Source organism: Nuphar pumila, chromosome 5 (assembly GCF_984573655.1).
Source record: "Nuphar pumila chromosome 5, dmNupPumi1.hap1.1, whole genome shotgun sequence".
Classification (NCBI taxonomy): domain Eukaryota; kingdom Viridiplantae; phylum Streptophyta; class Magnoliopsida; order Nymphaeales; family Nymphaeaceae; genus Nuphar; species Nuphar pumila.
Genome location: NC_143253.1, coordinates 12,349,761 through 12,369,374, shown reverse-complemented (window position 1 = coordinate 12,369,374; position 19,614 = coordinate 12,349,761). Strand labels below are relative to the sequence as shown.

Genomic DNA, 19,614 nt, shown 5'->3' with positions numbered 1-19,614 from the left:
ACTTTGGATGGAGTAACATTGGAGTCATTTTGACTATAATCAAAAGTGCAATCAAGCAAAAAACCTTACCATCGAGAAAGGCATTTCTCGTGCCTCATTGCAATAATTTGATCTCATTTGAGTTTGTACAAGAGAAGTACAACATTTGCTTCAAAACTAATTAAGAGAGAGAATGTCGAAGAGCCCATCAGGATTGAGCTCTAATTGATGGGAATCAAAATATAGATATGCATTTACTAAGCTGTTAGTGGGAATCCGATTCCGTGGCGCTTGGTCGGGAACGCCACGAACAGCATGCTGGACAAGAACCCGATGCCAATAGGCAAAGACGACAGCACCTGCCGCATCTGTTCCGACGGGACCGGGTAGAAGCAATTGACGACGTTCCGATCAAGAAGTGCCACAGCGGCGAACACCATTATAGAAGTGAGTGCATGCACGAAGTCGATGAACCTGATCCTGTACTCGGCGGCCCTCTCGGGTTCCAGGCAGCTCATGTTGTCCCCGTCCAAGACCCACAGCCCCCGGAACGTCGCGATCCCGTGGCGGACGACGCCGTCTGGACCCTTGAAGCTGTCGGTGAAGCAGAGGACGAAGCAGGAGACGCTGGAGAGAAAGACGAGACAGGCGGTCATGAAGCGGCTGGCGGGATCGCAGTTGCCCTGGTTGCTGAAGACGGGGGAGAGGAGCTGGAAGGCCAGAACGGTCCCCGTGGGCAGCAGGTTCGCCAGGTGGGCCGTGCTCTTGAACGTCTGGCCGATGGCCTTCTGTACGGGACTGTCGAGCTGCTCGTTGCCCTTGTCCTTGCCCACTAACGGAAGCATCTGCTGCTGCGACTCTTCGTCTGCATTCCTGCTCATCATCTTCGCCATCAAAGGAGAGAGAGAGAGAGAGAGAGAGAGAGAGAGAGAGAGAGAGAGAGAGGTTTTGCCTGCACAGACGCAGATGTGTGTGATAACGTTTACAGCTAGAGATTTATAGAGAGTTTTTTTGTTAAGAGGAAAGGTAGTTAGGAGGGAAGCCTTAACGCTTTCTCATGTACCTTCCTTTGCATTGGGGGGGGGGGGGGCGTTGCTTTGCTTACGGTTACACCAGCCCTTAAAGTATCTGTTTCTCTATTCCGGTGCCTCAGAGAGAGAGAGAGATGTTTGGTGGTAGGCGTTAGCGGCCAAGCAACGAACATTTTGGCATGGGGGGCTAAAACTACGGCAATGCAATGCGTTAGATTAGCCAAAAGGAGGATTCCTTGCTGCTTCCTGCCCAAATCGGCAAGAGGGTTGGAGGAGAAAAAGGAGAAAATCTAGGGATCTTTTCTCTTAACTGACCACCTTATGTAGCTCCAGCCAATCACATGACAGCATCTCGTAGGCCCTACAGTAACAGAATACAGGCCCCACGTGAGATGCTGTCATGTGATTGGCTGAACACGTAAGGTATCAGTTAAGAGATCACTGGATCACAAAGTTGAGGAGAGAGAGCAGTAAACCTAAACGTCAGGCACGCACGTTTTAGTCAAAGACCAATGTTATGGTCCAATGCTATTTAATAAAAGACTTTTAATGAGAAAAACCTGCATCTAAAACATGGTTTTAGACTAACGAGATGTAGTCCTAGCCTCAAAGTTTTAAGTTTTAGGAGTGAGTGATGACCGTAGGTATGACAGGCTGAGCCAGCGCGACTAATTCTTGGTGTGCCGGGTGCGGTTTCTTGGGGTTATAAACCAAAAAAAAAGGCTAACGTAGAGTTTGGAAATTGGAATCAATTGCAAGAAAGTGGTGTATTTGGAAAGAGCTTTAACACTACGTTTAGTACTCTTCATGTTGTATAAGTCTTAATAGGTGGTGCCGATTGGCGAAAATCAGGCTTCTACTCAAAGCCTGCATAAAATTGTCTACAGTTTTCAAAATCTATAGCAATGAATAGGTGGAACCCAATCCCACCTAAGTTGGCCTACCCAGGAAGCTGTAGGGAAAGTTTGGCACATGGGTGAAGTATTAGCATCACCCATGAAATGGTCTAAAGGTTGAGGATCATCTAAGAGAGTTGCCCTTAAGCTTGACATAAAACAAGAGATTGGGATAATGGCCCTTCCTTTCTGCTATGTTTGGGCTTGTTTTATTTTCCTCTTCTGACCCAGTGAATTTGTTTGATCAAGACAAACCTTCCAGCCAAGCTGAACAAATGCAAATCAATGTTCGACTGTACTTTTAGAGGTCGCAGTTCAGCAGAGCAGCAGTTACTTTGAAGGCAATAAGTTGGTAAGTGCTACCAACAGCGTATGACGATAAAGCAAACTTAGCGAGAGGTGGGCAATGGGTGAGGGGAACACGCTTTGATATTGGAATTGACATCAAATGCAGAAGAGATCTGGGTAGCAGATGGCACCTTCCTTAGTTGCCTTGACATCCATTTATTAAGGTGTTTTTTTTATCCTCTCGTATCAGCTGGTTGTTCTTCCCTACATTGATAAAACAACTAATTAAGCTCTTTCTCCCAAGTAAAGATCATCGGAGTGAATATTGAACATTCATGTTGTCACCATGATCTCAGCAAGAGATCCATGTTCATCTTCTCCATTGTGAATTCACTAGTGAAACCTTTTCTTTAGGAGTTGGATAAAAAATTTGGAATTACTTATTAGCCTTTATATTATTCACATTGATAGGCTTTCCAATGAATCTTTCCCTTAGGGTAGAGGATGAAATAATGATTTGAGATCTTTCTTACCTTCATTGTTTATTGGTCGAGAACATAGGACTGCTTGATCTGAATAAAAGTAAACTTTCTTTCAAAAAAACAAAGAGAACATAAGAAAGGTTATTTTTTCATGATGAATTGAGGTGCGTGAAGATCTCATGTTGTCCTATCCATAAAGAAAGAAGATGTGTATTTTATAAACCATGTAAAATGTAAATAATTAGATAGATAGCATGATCATCCCAAGAGGGGAATCCAAAGGAGCGCCTGACATAGCCAATCACATGACAGCATTCCATATGGGTGCAATGTGTTGTTGTGTGCCCCATGCAATGCTGTCATGTGATTGGCTAGTGTCACATAGCTTGGCACTTAGGTGCTCCCTGAATCCCAATTCCCAACCACTTTGGCCTTTACCCAAATATGTTCTTGTTCCAAACGACCACTAAATGGAACCAAGAGCCCTTTAAGGCTCTATATTTGCAGAAGGAACTCAACATAAGGCTTTTCTCCAAAACGGAATGTATACAATCTATGGCAAACCTAATTGAAAGATGGATGCATCTTGCCATCATTATTAAGAGCATCTTGCGTAGTTTGCCTTAAATCTCACTCAAACAATTAACGGCAAGAGTTAATCTTCTTAAACACATTCTTTCTACTATTTTAAACATACAAATAGTTTCCCACTTGACAAATATCAAGTGATCAGTCTTTTTGTGTTTATTACCAAATAGTCATAGATGGACTTTTCCAAGGTGCAGTGGTGAATTTAAGTAGTTTGAAGGTAAGGATCAGACACATAAAAATGCTGAAGAGGACTGATTGCATTAAAAAATGCCTCCCAATATAAGATAAATAACTTTCCGAAGATGATTGAACTGTACAACCAAAATGATGCATTTCCTAAAATGTCCCACAATTTACCAAATCTGTCGAATGGACAATATAACGAGTTCTTAATTTTTTCTTATCGCTTTTACCCCTCGTAGGTGTGAATTTTTTATTTTCACACGTCATGATGCTAAAATAACACCCATAGAACTCGTCAACAAAATCTCATACGAGGTTGCGGAATTCTAAAAAAATGCAAAAATCCAAAAAATTTGTGAAGCTCATCATGAGTTTCATGCAAAGGCCTAAAAAAAACATAAAATTTATGAAAGTCTGATACTTGCAAAATTGTTGACAAGTTTCACATGGAGTATTGTGAAATTTTAAAATATTTGCAAAAGTCTCATATTCCGAAATCTCTTATTTGAATCGCACCTGTATTGGGAAATTACTTTTTTCTTATGAAATTTCAACCCATATAAATGACGAGTTTTGTTTTTTTTTCTCGTCTGTATATGAAAAGTGTGGTAACCCCAATACTTCTGCCTCTAAAACCCTAACTTTTTTGGCCATTTACGTGAAAGTTGTTCGCTCCACCTCGTGCAAGATTACAGTATCCTCCTCCTCAACTTCTTTAGTTAGAAGGTGAGTTCCATACAATATATTGTTGTTGTTTTTTTCTTTACAATATAGTTTTCTCTTTTTTTTTGTTTGATTGTTTTTGTAGACTTATTATGTATATTTCGATGTTATGGATGTTACCCCTATGTAAACATGTAATATTTGTCACCGGATTTACCATTTAGGGTTTACGATCTTTAGAGATTTTTGCATGTAATATCTATTATTTAGTTATTTTTTATTTTTCTTTATAATGTTCATGGATTCTTCTTTCTGTTTGATTGTTGCATGGTTCTGTGATCTTTTTTTCAACCGATGCATCATTTCTAAAGAACATGGGAGTCTTCTAGCCATTAGAACATGGAAGTCTTTAATTTACAAATCTACATGTAAAGGTTGAATGTGATTCTATGATCTTTTTATTTTTAAACTATAGGTAGGTTGCAATTTCTAAATATGGTGCAAGCAAATAAGTCAATGACCAATCACCTGACATAATTGTGGTGGCTGAGACCGAAGAAGACTAACAAAAATATAGTGAAGTGCTACTAGTTTTCAAAGAAAATCTTTTAGTCAATGAAGTAGATATATTATAAGTTTTTTTAGGTGTGGTTGTTTGTTCTGATCGTATGTAGATTCTTTTAAAAATAACATGAGTATATTTACCTATTTAATGCAACACTAAGAAAGGTTCATACTTAGACTTAGTAGTTTTTACAACAAAAAAATGGCAGGACACGCTCTGTCGAAGACCATTTAATGACCACATACTTCTCTGTGAGTCTATAAAGCAATATTTCTCTTCTTTTCTTCTTTATAATAAAAACTAATCTGTAAATATTAAAATTTATAGCAAATGCTCGAAGCTCTCCAACATCGAGATAGGACACACGCATGCATGGAGCCCAATCATTTATTGTATCCATTCTATAAATGTGACAAGGTATACATTTACATAACATAAAATTTGAACTTCACAACTACCAATCGATTTATGTTGTAGATTTTGATTTCTGTCAACTGAGGCAATTATCATTGGTTTTTGGGAGACGAATATGGAAGAAAAGGAGTTAAAATTGTACAATTCGATGGCGAGTAATGAACTAGATGATAGTAATATCGTAGAGATGATACATAATGTTATTACTTATTCTATATTGCCCTTTTTTTTCAAGTATTCATTCAGATTAATGTTGTGTTGCAGGTTTATTTTTTCATAGATGAATTAGTTATAATATTTACTCAGAATGGTTGGTCATTGTTGTGCAAGACATTCCTAAGCAATCAAACTGATAATTACTTTTGTATATGTTTGATAACTAATTTTGTATATGTTTGTTCACTTGATTTAGTGTGCCTATGTTTATTGTAGTTGCTAAGCTCCAGAAGGTAAAATATTGCCTAGGAGATGGAATAAAAGCAACGTTAGGAATATTATAGAGAAAATTAGAGAATGTCAAGTTAAGCTAGATGTGGTGCAGAGAAAGATTGAAGGTAGTTGTGTGGGCCTCATTCAGAAGAAGGATAGAACTAGAGATTGGTTAAAAGGATTCAAATATGTGAAGAAGCAAAAATCTAGAGTGTGATGGCTGGTGGAGGGTGACAGAAATTCTAATTTTCTTTTGTGCAAAGTTTAAAGATAATAGTATGAAAAATGGAATTCAGGTCTTGAAGAAAGCTTATGGAAATTTATGCTCAGATGAGATAGGTATCATGGATGAAGCTACCAACTTTTATAGTCAATTATTTTCTAAAGAAGATTGCAGTGAGGACTTGTTTACAAGAGTTATAGATCCCTAAGTGAGTCTCATAAAAAATGAGTTGTTGAGACCAATTACTAAAGAGGATTTTTTTTGACAAAACAATATTTTATTAAATTCAGTCGTAATACAACATCAATTCGTCTATTGTAAAATGATAAACAACAAAACAGATTAATGGTGGTGATGAGATATCACCACATAAAAAAGAGAATACGAAAAACATAACAAAGATAGCAAAAAACAACAACAAAGAGACCGTGAGTGGCCTGCTAATGACCATAGGATCTGTTGCTCCTAATCCATTGCAAGTTCGGTTCAGGCTATTTCTTGCATGCTTTACAAAAAATCTCCCATCTCAAATATTGCACCAACTGACCCACCACAGAGCTCTCATATCTGAAAATACATCTATTGCACTCAAACCAAATGAAATACTAGGCCATCAATACCCAGCATCTCCAAACAAACCTCCATCTCATGTTTTTAAACTTGAGGAAGTTTGCAATCAACACGTGTTTAGGGAATAAGATATCATTCCAGGAGATGTTGAGATCGTCCCATGGCCAAATGATCATCTTCGAAAATGGGCACTCCCAAAATAGGTGTTGAGTTGATTCTTCATGGGCAAAACAAGGGAAACACCTGCTGGCTAAGAGAAAATAGTGTCATTGTAACCTTTCATCCGTAAACAATTTCTATTGAACAATTAATCAAGCTGAGTGAAGCCAACAAAGGTAACCCTCCCCCCATAAAACATTTATTGGCATCCAACTAAGGGAAGGGGATCCCAATGCCATGTAGAAGGAGGTGATGGAAAATTGACCATCATGTGTCAAGGTCCGTCTAATCTCATCATAAAGTTGTGACAGAGAAAACATACACAAGTCTGACATAAGGGTAATCCACTATTGTAGTGCCTCCTAAGAGGGATTTCTCCTTAGAACAAAATTCCAAACGAAAGAATTAAGAGAGCCAAAATCTCTTACCTTGCTGAATTTGCAATGCGCCACATGATACAAATATGAAAATTTATCCTGAAGTGAACACTCAACCCCAAACCCCAAACTACCACCATGTATTTTAATGAATTGACAAAAGAGGTTAATGACTGACATCCACCCCTTCCAAATCCCCAAACCACCATACCACTTGTAACTTTTCGACCAATTCGAAGGCCACTTCCCCAAGTCATATTTTTTTGAGAAGACAATGGAAAGGGTACCATCTTTTTTGCAAATCAGCCATACTCATTTAGCAAGTAAGGCCATATTAAAAGAGTGAATATCACGAGTACTTAATCCCCAACACTCCAATTGTTTGGAGATATCCTTCCAACGTACCAAAGCCCTTGAACTACTTTCCAAGTTCCTCCTCCAAATGAACCTTTAACAAATCTTGATCAATCTATTCATCATCTTTTTGAGTATCTTAAAGATTTGAATAAAGTGAAGAACCAAGGTAGATATATTAAACTTTACCAAATTGATGTGACCCACCGTAGATAATAGGTGTATCACACAAGATAGTGTTCTAGCCTTCACTCGGTCTTCAACCTTGCCCCAATGAAGTTCAAGAGAAATACCTAGTTGTACCAAGTGACTCAAGTATGACAAGAGGAGACACCCAACTACACACTCAAAGATAGTGCAAGCCATGTTTTACAGAGTCTTTGATTCATTATTAAGAACCAAAACTTGAATCTTACTCACATTCATTTTCAAGCATGAGGCCTCCCCAAAACACCTTAGTAGCATGCATGAAACAAACATGTTCTCCTCACTAGCCTCCCCAAACACCTTTAAATTATCCTCAAAAATCAAATAATTAATAGAGATTGAGTTGGAGACCATGCACCTATGAAACAAACTCGCTCGACCAACAAAGTCAATCATGACAAATAAAATTTCCATAGCCAAAATAAATAGTAGAGGTGAGAGAGGATCACCTTAATCCTCTCTTCAGTTTGAATGGAAGACCCTTCTCACCATTTATGGAGACTACAATAGAGGAAGTATGGAGAAGTCCCTATACCCAAGATAACTAATTAGTATCAAAATTTATGCATCTCAAATAATTAAGCAAAAAACACCAATCAAGAAAATCAAATGTTTTTTCAAAGTCAATCTTCAAAATGAAAGAAAGCTTACCCCATAGCTTGATGGAATGAATGGATTCATATGCCATGATGCATGCCTCATGAATCCTCCTACCCAAAATGAATGCACTTTGCGATGGAGAAACAAACATTTTGATACGACTCTTCAATCTAGTGGCCAAGACTTTTGAGATAATTTTGAAACATGTTTCAATCAAAGAGATGAACAAAAAATGAGAGATGTCAACTGCATTAGCCTCCTTAGAGATAAGAATAAACATCGATCTTCCCATAATTGCTGGGATCTTGGCATTCTCATAAAAGTCAATCATCAATACAAATAACTCCCCATTAACACATTCTCAGTTATCTTTAAAAAACTTTATAGGGAACCCATCGAGGCTAGGTGTCTTGCCATGCGGAAGTGACCAAACTTGTAACGCCCTGAAAGAGCGAGAGAAGAGATGCGGGATGAGAGGCAGAGGAGAGCGAGAGAGTCAGATTTGAGGTCCCTCTTTGTAGGGGAAAACCCAAGAAGAGAGGAGCTCTCCTCCGGTGGCTACGCTCCGCCTCCCTCCCCATCATGATTCTTGTGTGTTAGGGTTCGTTCAGAACCCTAACAACCTATTCTTTTATCGGGCAACCCGTATCGGGTTGCCTTTAAGCTATTCCATTTTTTTGTAGGGTGCGGGCCGAGTCCAGATCTGAGATCCAACCGTCCTGGGTCTGCACCTTACAGGCAATATGGATCCATAGGTTGGATCCGAATGGATCCAACTGTGGATCCTTGTATTAAACTCCTTTCTTTTATTATGATTATTATTATTTTCTTTCCTAATATATATATATATATATATATATATATATATATATATATATAACTTCGCCTGTGTATAATTGTTTAGTTATCCACTGCCGATCCCAAGCCCGGATAAAGGAGGAGGGTTGCGGTAGGCCTATGACAGCCAACATAAAAACTTAGTCATACCTTATTAATATGAACCAATATGAGAATTTCGTTGGGGCGTTCCCTACTGAGCGACGCGTTGTACTCTATAGGCCCGGAGGCAGTGATAAATGAGCAAGGGTTGCTAGGTCGTCGCCCGAAAGTGACGCGTCACACCGGCGCCCGAGTGTGGTGTCAAATAGGCAAGGGTTCCCTCACTTTGGTGGACGGGTGGGGGTAAAGAAGTTAGTCCAAGACCATAAAATTAGGTTAGCCACTTGGAACATAGGATCTTTAACTGGTAAGTTGGTAGAGTTAGTAGATGTTATGTGCAGGAGAAAGATTGATATTTTATGTTTACAAGAGACCAAATGGGTAGGTGAGAAAGCAAAAGTGATAGAACCTTGGGAATATAAGATTTGGTACACAGGAATAAATAGGAATAGAAATGGAGTAGGGATTGTTATGAGTCGTGAGTTTATAGATAATGTAGTTGAGGTCCGTAGGAAGGGTGATAGGATTTTACTTATTAAATTAGTATTAGGTTCAAAGATTATTAATATTATTAGTGTTTATGCACCTCAAGTAGGTTTAGATGATTCCATTAAGCGTCAATTTTGGGAAGATTTGAATGGAGTAGTACAAGGGATATCTTATGGAGAAAGGCTTTGCATTGACGGTGACCTTAATGGGCATGTAGGCATCAGTAGGGATAGATTTGAGAGTATCCATGGAGGCTATGGTATAGGAGAAAGAAACGAAAGTGGAGAAAGGATTTTAGATTTTGGTGTGTTCTATGATACGATCTTAGCAAACACTTGGTTTAGGAAGAGAGAGTCTCACCTGATAACATTTAAAAGTGGGGTTAATTCGAGTTAGATATATTTTTTCCTACTTAGAAAGAGAGATAGGGGTTGTTGCATCGATTGTAAGGTTATACCGGGAGAAAGTGTAGCTACACAATATAGAGTCTTAATTTTAGATCTTACAATTAGAAAATGCCACAAAAGGGATAGACATAGGATAGATCCTAGAATTAAGTGGTAGGCACTGAAAGGAGCTAAACAAGGAATGTTTGTAGAGAAGGTAGTTAAGGAAGCTGATTGGTGTCTCGAGGAGGATTTAGAATCAATGTGGAATAAGATAGCGGGTGGCATGAGAAATGTGGCTAATGAGGTATTGGGTGAGTCTAAAGGCGGTGCATCGCTAGGTAAGGATACATCGTGGTGGAATGAGGATGTCAAATTAGCTATTAAGGTTAAAAGAGAGTGTTATAGAAATCTAAGTAAGAGTCGTGATAATGAGAATTTGAAGAAGTATATGATAGCAAAGAAGGAAGCTAAAAAAGTAGTTCAGAACGCGAGGGATAAGGTATATAAGGAGGTTTATGACAAGTTTGATACCAAAGAGGGCGAGAATAATATTTATAGGCTTGCAAAGATGAGAGATAGGAAATCGACGGATCTGGGTATGGTTAGATGTATCAAAGATGAAACACAAAGGGTTTTAGTCAAAGATGAGGAGATTAAGGAGAGATGGAAAGATTATTTTGATAAGCTATTTAATGAAAGTCATGCTCAAGATCTTGGAGACTTGTCCATTCCTTTTCATGAGATGAATCGTGACTTCATGCGCAAGATTCAAAAGAAAGAAATTGCAGAGGCTTTGAAGAAAATGAAATCAAGAAGGGAAGTTGGCCCAGATGGTATACCTATCGAGGCTTGGAAATGCTTGGGAGAGAAAGGTTTAGAATGGTTGACAAATCTTTTTAACAAGATTTGGCAGACAAATAAGATGCCTAATGAGTGGAGGAAGAGTACTTTGGTGCCTCTATATAAGAATAAGGGTGACATACAAGATTGCACAAACTATCGTGGTATAAAACTCATGAGTCATACTATGAAACTTTGGGAGAGGGTGATTGAGTCTTGGTTGAGGAAGATTGTCATGATATCGGAGAATCAATTTGGTTTTATGCCTGGAAGATCAACTATGGAAGCTATACATCTTCTTAGACAACTTATTGAGAGAAATAGAGAGAGGAACAAAGATTTGCATATGGTTTTTATTGATTTGGTGAAGGCATACGATAGAGTACCTAGGGACGTTCTCTGGTGGACAATGATGAAGAAAGGTGTTTCTCTCAAGTACATTAGTATAATTAAGGATATGTATGAAGGAGTAGTAACCAATGTCCGCACTTGTGGAGGGGTGACAACCAATTTTCCTATAACGGTTGGGTTACATCAAGGATCTGCTTTAAGCCCTTTCCTATTTGCTATAGTGATGGATAAGCTTATGAGATCAATTCAAGAAAATGTGCCATGGTGCATGTTGTTTGCTGATGATATTATTTTGATTGATGAGTCTAGAGCTGGGGTTAATGCTAAGTTAGAATTATGGAGACAGACATTGGAAGCAAGAGGTTTTAAGTTGAGTAAGACAAAATACATGGAATGTCGGTTTAGTAAGCAACGAAGTAGTGATGGAAGTGTAGTGAAGCTTGGTGAGCAAGAAATACCGGTGGATGATTCTTTCAAATATTTGGGATCTATCATTCAAAAGTATGGAGAAATTGATGGAGATGTAAATCATAGGATAAAGGTTGGGTGGATGAAATGGAAAAGTGCAACTGGAGTATTGTGCGATCGTAGAATGCTATTGCGGTTGAAGGGAAAGTTTTATAGGACGACTATTAGGCCCGCTTTACTATATGGTACGGAATGTTGGGCTGGCAAGAGACATCATATTCAAAAAATGAGTGTAGTTGAGATGCGTATGCTGAGATGGATGTGTGGAAATACAATAAAAGATAAGATTCAGAACGAGGAGATACGTAAGAAGGTAGGCGTTGCACCCATTGAAAATAAGATGAGAGAGAATCGTTTACGGTGGTTTGGACATATTCGGCGAAGGCCTAATGATGCTCCACTTAGAAGGATGGAGAAATGAGAAAATATATTAGTTAAAAGAGGTCAAGGTAAGCCTAGGAAGACATGGATGGAGGTGGTAGGAAAGGATATGAATGCTTTGAACCTCACCGAGGACATGGCATTGGATAGAAATGATTGGAAGAGAAGGATTCATGTGGAAGACCGAGAATGATTTTCTTTTTTGGTTCATATCGCCGACCCCAATTGTTTTGGGATGAAGGCGTAGTTGTTGTTGTATATATATATATATATATATATATATATATATATATATATATATATTACTTATGGATCCTAGATCCAAAATGCGGATTCCAGCCCAAATACTGATTATCTTGCAATAATTTAATTATATGTTTTTTTTTTAAATGAGGTTCTTATATCCACTCTCTTAACCTCATCCATACTAAAAGCCCCCTTTAAAAAATCTCGACCAGCAACACTAAGATGGTAAAAATCCATACAAGAGATATTATATTGCCCCATAATTATTTGTGAAAAATAGGCTTTTGAAATATTCAGATGCTTTAGAGAGTATATCGGGTCCTTCCCATACTTGGCCTCTAATTGATAATGACAAGATCTTATTTTTTCGCAATCTAGTAGAAGCCCTCATATAAAAATATTTGGTGTTCATCTCCTCTTATTGCAGCCAATGGGCCTTTGCCCATTGTTTCCATCTCAAATTTTCTCTCACTCGCCATTCACTAATTTGCTTGGGTAATTGCTCCCATTGTTAATTTAATGAAGCGGCTTCCAAAGCATCACTCACCAGCCCCTTTAGCACTGAAAGAGATGCCAACTATTGCTCCCACTCTTTGAGGGTTGCAAATTTCTTGGCAAGGTTGTTCTTGCTCCACTCGATTCACTTGCTTTGAGTAAAGGCAAGTTTAGATAACATATGTTGTGTCACCCGCCTCCACGAAGATGGTGCCGATTTCCAGTAGTTTTAGATATGATCAAATATACTTGGAACCGTAAACCACCAAAGCTCTAAACAACTCACTGGAGCACCCAACACATTCCTAGTGAGCCAAATAGGCGCATGATCTAAAATAACAATTGGATCTGACCATGCCTTCATGTCATGGAGTTGATGTAGTGATAGAATCTCGTGATTTTGGGAGAATGGTTGACACATTTTATTTTTGAGATCTCATTGATATTGTTGGGAGCTATCATTAGCAACTTCCTAATATCGTGTAAACCCTCATCTTTATCTCTTACTGGTGCTCTCCTATTTAAAAAGTCCACCATGACAAACTAAATAATGAAGCAGTGTGCCGTTCTCCACCGTGGATGTAGGTCAAATGACCGAACCACGTAAAACCTGCTCTTTATCTTGCTTCTTGTTCTCTTTCCTATTTTTTTGTGTTTATTTCTACATGGTATCTGGTGTGAGTTTTATAAAAACTCTTTTTAAAACAATATTTTTAATGAAAATCCAGTGAAAGCCAGAGACCACAAATATAAAAACCGGCTCACACGAGTGGTGGAGTCCGGATCAAACTCAGGGAATGGGAAATACTCTTATTCAAACACACAATACACTACTCTATTGCCAAAATAAAGAAAATGAATTAAATAAATAAATGAATATCTAAAGAGTACTGCCCTACGCAGAGGGCTTAAACAAATAATTAAAGTGCCTTATTACAAACCCAAATGAATTGAATTAAATGAAATAAAATCCTAATCTAAAAAAAAGAAAAGCAAGTCTTCAGTGCTTGAGACTTTCTGTCCCTTCTTGACGTAATGTATGTTTTCTTGAACTTTGGCTTTTCTGAGGGCGCTTTATAGGTTTGAAATTACTTCTCTTGCACATCCAAACGCTTTCCTGCAAAACACAAAACAAAACACGAAGCAAAAACAAGAAATCTACAAGAATATCAACAGTAAATATGACAAAACAAAAAAAAATCACAAAAATATAAAGTAAAGACATGAACTATAAATGCACCACTCACATTGGATGACAAATAGCAACACTATCTAACACGAGAATTCAAAAGCTATTTTCTACAGACTACTCAAGAAACTAACTAACAATCTAACTACTTCAAGAAATCACGAGCTCCTAAATCACAAAAAAACTAAAAGATCACGAACATACTCAGCTGAACTACAAAATTAATCTAATTAATCAATCTACTATGCACATATAGATCACATGAACGAGAACTATCAAGATTGGCTAATAGAGACTATAAAAATTGGTAAGGTTGCTTCAAACAACTTTAATGCTAATTGCGGATGGAAACAAAACTACGCTAACTTAACTCAATATGACACACACACCTGCTGACCTTAATACCCAACACAAGAAAAAAAAACAGAACTATGTGCTGAAATAATTGAGCTATATATGTACGTGAGAGGTCACGTTACTCCTTAAAGGCATCGGCTCTTGATATTGCAATAACTCTACTTATGAAGGAATTAACTAACAATCTGATCTACTATCAAATTTAACACACAGCTAGCACACATTAACATGATTTGAACTAACTAGTGCAACTAATTAGACAACAATATGTAAAACAACTAAAGCTAATACATTAACCAATCTATGGAATTCACAAAAAGAAGAACGTGACATTACCCATCACCGATTGAACATTTTATGCAAGAGATGCCACACTAACTACGTCAAACTTAAAACAAATAAAATTAAATAAAAAAACTAAAATGTTATATGCTAACAACGTCAAAAAAAAAAACTAACCTATATGAACTTGAATTACTAACTAAACAGACTACAAATACATCAAAAAAAATGCTGGACCTAAATGGTAAACACGGTGCAACTAATAACAATATAAATGACTGACAAAAAGAAAAAAACTTGCTGAACCTAAATATGAATCACAAAAGAGAAAGAAAGAAAATGTTCAGACTAATAACAAAACGCTACTAACTTTACTCATTTTTTTCTTTTTTTTTCAGATGATACCAAAAATATGCAATACAGTTATGAGCTAATATGCGTGATGCGACTTGCTTAAAGAACTAACAATATGCTATGCAGTGTACTACGTGAGGGAAAAGGAAGAAGAGGGAAACAACCTATTACAGCTTGTTCCAACTGATGGGTTGAGGAAAAGAGTGGTCTCTCCCAATGAGATCGTCCCGCTGCACCCTTTGATGAAGAAAGACGAAACTGCCGAGGGGAAGAAGGGTAGAAGAAGAAAAGAAAGAGAGGAAAAGAAGTAGAATAAAGAAGAAGAAGAAGAGAGGAGAATAAGAAACCGGCTGGGAAGAGAGAGAGAGAGAGCTTCAAAGTGGGAGGCGTGAATTCCCAAGAGAGAGACCCCTTTTTTTCTGTTGTAGTATACTATTTATAATATTATATTAGGGTAAAACAAAATTTTCAAAATAAGTCCAACAATTTTCAATAATTTCCAAAAGACCCACTTTAGTAAAACATGTTTTATTGTCTAAAAAACAAACTTCCTAAACTAATTAAAAATTACAAATTAGCTAATAAAAAACTGAGTTATCATCTATAATGAAAAATCAAGGAAATGCAGAAACCATTATTCTGCATGAAGCCTTAAATCCATCTAGCAAAAGCACCTCAGCTTTGTTGAACAGATCCGGGAACTATTTGGCATGGGCTAGATCTGCAATGCTTTATCTTAATGGAAAGAAGAAAGCGGATTACGTCATCGATGACCTTTCGCAACTAGTAGTAAATGATGTCAAATACAAGAAATAGAAGGCCTCTAATGATATCATCATGTCTTGGCTCCTAAACTCTATGGAACTCAAAATATCATAGAGTTTTATCTTCCTCGAAACTGCAGAGGACATGTGGAGAATGGCTCGGGACTTATATAGCGAACAGAATGATATTGCTCACATGTTTCTTCTGTCTCAAAGCATCAATGAGCACAAGAAAAAGACTCAATCCTTCAGTGAATATTTAAGCAACCTGAAAGGTATGTGAGATGACTAGATTATTATACGAATATGTCATTTGGTTTGAGATCTATTCATAAATTGAAGGAACAACAAAAAATTTCCCAACTCCTTGCGGGTCTTGGGCCTGAATACGAGCCCATTAGAAGTCAAATTTTAATGTCTCCTGAACTGCCCTCTCTTAATATAGTATGTTTTATTTTAATAAGGGATGAGTCACAAAAAAAAAGGTAATGAATCCATCCATGTATGAAACTAGTTCAAATGATGCAAGTGATAAGGTTGCGTTTGCTTCTATGAGTCATGAACGTTTTCAGTCAAATAGAGAAAAGAACATGGTGCAACATTTTTGTTCACATTGCAAGAAGGATGAACATATCAAGGAGAGTTGTTGGATGTTGCACAACAAACCAAAATTCAAAAAAAGGGGGAGCGAGTAAGAAACTGCATCACCCAAATCTGCAGAGTCGATGCAGTCTCCTGACCTAGTCGACATAATAGAAAAGCTTAATGAAATGATGGTCTGCCTTAAGGATAAACCATAACTACATGCCACTACCGCTTCAGCCAATACTACTAAGGTTACAAGTAAAAGTGGTAAGGTTTTTTTTCCTACATGTTGGATTGTGGACTTAAGTGCCAGTGAACATATGGCACAATCTCAAGAAAATATGATTAACTACAAGAGTAATCCTCTTAAAAATGTGGTCACTATAGCTAATGGCTCTACAATGAGTATTGAGGGGCACAATGATGTCGCTTTTATGAATCAGAGATTCCCTTCAAAAGTCCTATACATGCCTCAACTTGCATCTAATTTATTGTTTGTCTCTAAAATTACTAAGGATCTCAATTGTAGAGTCATCTTTACCTCAACAAATTTAGTGTTTCAAGAACTTCAGACGAGGAGGACGATTGGTGAGGGATGGATGTTGAATGGCATATATGTCTTGAAGGAAACACCAAGAGCCTTGATTTCACAACACAAAGATAGCACTTTATGGCATAAGAGATTGGGTCACACATCCAGTCGGCGTATGAAAGTCTTATGTCCCACTTTGATTTTTGATAATTCCATATGTGAGATGTCTAAATATGCTAAAATGAGTAGACCTCCATTTCCTATTTCTATTAATGAGTCAACCAACTGTTTTGATTTGGTCCACTCTGATATATGGGGACCGGCTCTCACAGACTCTTATTTGGGTTTTTGTTATTACTTATCATTCATTGATGATTTCTCAAAAAATGCATGGGTTTATTTGTTAAAATCAAAAGAAGAAGTGTTTGAAAAATTTCAAGACTTTTACAAGATGGTAGAAACGCAGTTTCATGCTTACATAAAAGTTCTCTATACCGATAATGGCACTGAATTAAAAAATCATATGTTTGAGCAATTTGAAAAAAAAATGTGGTCTCATACATCAGTTTAATTGCGTCCACACGTAACCTTTTTTTCGACCCCATTTTTTTTAGAATGAAAAGAGAAACAAAGAAGAAAATGAAGAAGAAGAAGGGAAGAAGCCTTACCTCATTGCCGGTGAGAATCGATAAACCCTCAACCTTTTTTTTTCTTCTCTCAGTCGTTCTCTGCTGCTTCCTCTCTCCCTTTGTCATTCGTTTGATGCGAGGTAGAGGGGCTGCATGAGGGCTTTTATAGCCCTCACGTTGGGTGAGGATAAGCCTTGATCATGCATATATTTTACATTTTATTCATCTTATTTTATGCATGATCCATGATAAAACAACATTAAAAACTCATTTTTATCATTAGTTTTGAGAAATTGCATTGAAATAAAAATTATCAAAAAAGCATCAATTTCAAAGCTTGCCTTGCGTTTTTCAATGTTTTATTTAATTTGTAGTTTAATTAGATTAGGAGAGTAGTTACTAATTTTAATTAGTTTAGGAAAAACTGTTTTGAAAAACACATTTTTGAGGAAGTCTTGTTTTGGAATTTCTGAAAAATTTTTAGACTTTCATAGAAATCATGTAAACCTAATATTTGTATTATAAATAGTATTTTCTAGCATAAACCCACATTTTTCCTTCTTGGAAAAATGCAGACCTCTTCTCTTCTCTTCCTCCTCCTCTTTGTTCCCAGCCAATTCTCGCTCGTTCTCTTCTTTTTCTCCTCAGATTTGTCTTGCTTCTAGTGTATCTCCATCTTCGATTCTTCTTGCCTTACTCAACAGAGGCACGTGCTGCTCAAAGAAAAATCTACCTTCTTCTTCTCAACCCCTCCATCGGAAGCAGATCGTACGATTTGTTTCTTCTTCTCCGCTTCACTGTAGTTTTAGTTTTTGCATGTCATAAATCATAGCATTGCATGTAGTTTCGTTCGATTATTGCATATTCATCATATTTAGATTAGATTAGTTTAGATTCAACATCTGAAAGTATAAAAAGGAAAAAAATATATAGCTTAATCTAGTTTAGTCATTTTTCTTGGTTTGCGCATAAAATAAGATTATTTTATTCAAATCAGTAGATCTAACATAGAGTAGTTTTATGTTTTTCATGAGTTTTACTTCAGTTTAGGTTCAGATTTAGGGTAGATTTAATTTAGATCATGTTCTTTATTTTTGGTGTTTTATTAGATAAATTAATTCAAATTTCTTAATTAATCAATTTAAGGCTTTTGTAGTTTCTTTTATTTCTTTTTAATTCTTTGTCAATTAGATATGAATAATTTATGTTTATTTTTAGTATCAGATTATTTTAGTTAGTATTTAGTTTATGTTCTTGCTTTCTATTAATTTCTTAAATTAGTTTAAATTAGATAAATCGGTAGATAAATAGATTGGTCATTTTAATTTTTATTATTCCAATTGAATAGATAGTTTATTTACTGATTTTATTGGCTAGTTAAATAATTATTTACTTTCAAAAATTAATGTGTAATAGGTTAAATTAGGAAATCGTGTTTGCGTTTAAATAGCATTTTTCGTTAAATAGATTAAGTAACCAATTTAGGTAGATCTAAATTCTAGCAAGTAGTTAGTTTTACTTTCATGTTAAATCTGATTTTTTACATCAATTAAATTAATTAAGTTCAGTTTATGTCAGTAGATTATTTAGTTAAATTAAATTATTTGAATTACATTAGTCGATTTTCATTATTGAATTAAATTATTGATTTTGGTTAATTAGTTAATTTGTTGCTTGCTTGCTTAATTAGTTGATTAAATTCCTTTTTAGAATTCAGTTAGTATAGCATGTAAGTTAAATTAATTCAGTTTATTTTATAGTTTATGCTTTCTTTTAGTAGTTAATTAGTTTAGTTTATTTCTTGTTATTTGCATTAGTTAATTCCATAAATTGTTTCTTGTTTCTTGTTAATTAGTTATGCTAATTTATCTTTTAGTTAATTGATTCATGTTAGTTCTTAGTTAGTTATAGAATTAGTGATGTTATTTTGTCTTATAGTGTTGTGTTATTTCATAGTTTATTTAATATTTTTGTGATTTTTCGTAAAACTAACATTTAATATTTTTGTAGTTTTTTATCGTATCATTGTGTTTTGTTTGTTAATTTTTGCAGGAAAGTGTTTGGACGTGTGGTGAGCCCTCAAAAGTACTCCTAAAGAACCCTCTGAGATCTCCAAAAGGTCTCCTCAAAAGACCCTTCAAGCCCTTCAAAGAGCCCTTTAGAAGGACCACAAAGTGATATGCAAATAAGAAAAGCAAAAGATCAAGAGGACTAACGACTCGAAGAACTGAAAACTCTTTTCTCTTCTTTTTTAGCTTAGGCTTTTATTTTATTCTATTCAATTAATTTGGTTTGTAATAAGACACTTTATTT

General features: G+C 36.4%; 1 pseudogene across 1 annotated transcript; it reads right to left on the bottom strand.

The window, feature by feature from the left end:
- Positions 1-36: 36 nt before the first annotated feature.
- LOC149836810 (protein DMP4 pseudogene) lies at positions 37-863 on the bottom strand (annotated as a pseudogene). The gene has a single exon (XR_016432227.1). The product of XR_016432227.1 is annotated as a protein DMP4 pseudogene (transcript).
- Positions 864-19,614: the final 18,751 nt, after the last annotated feature.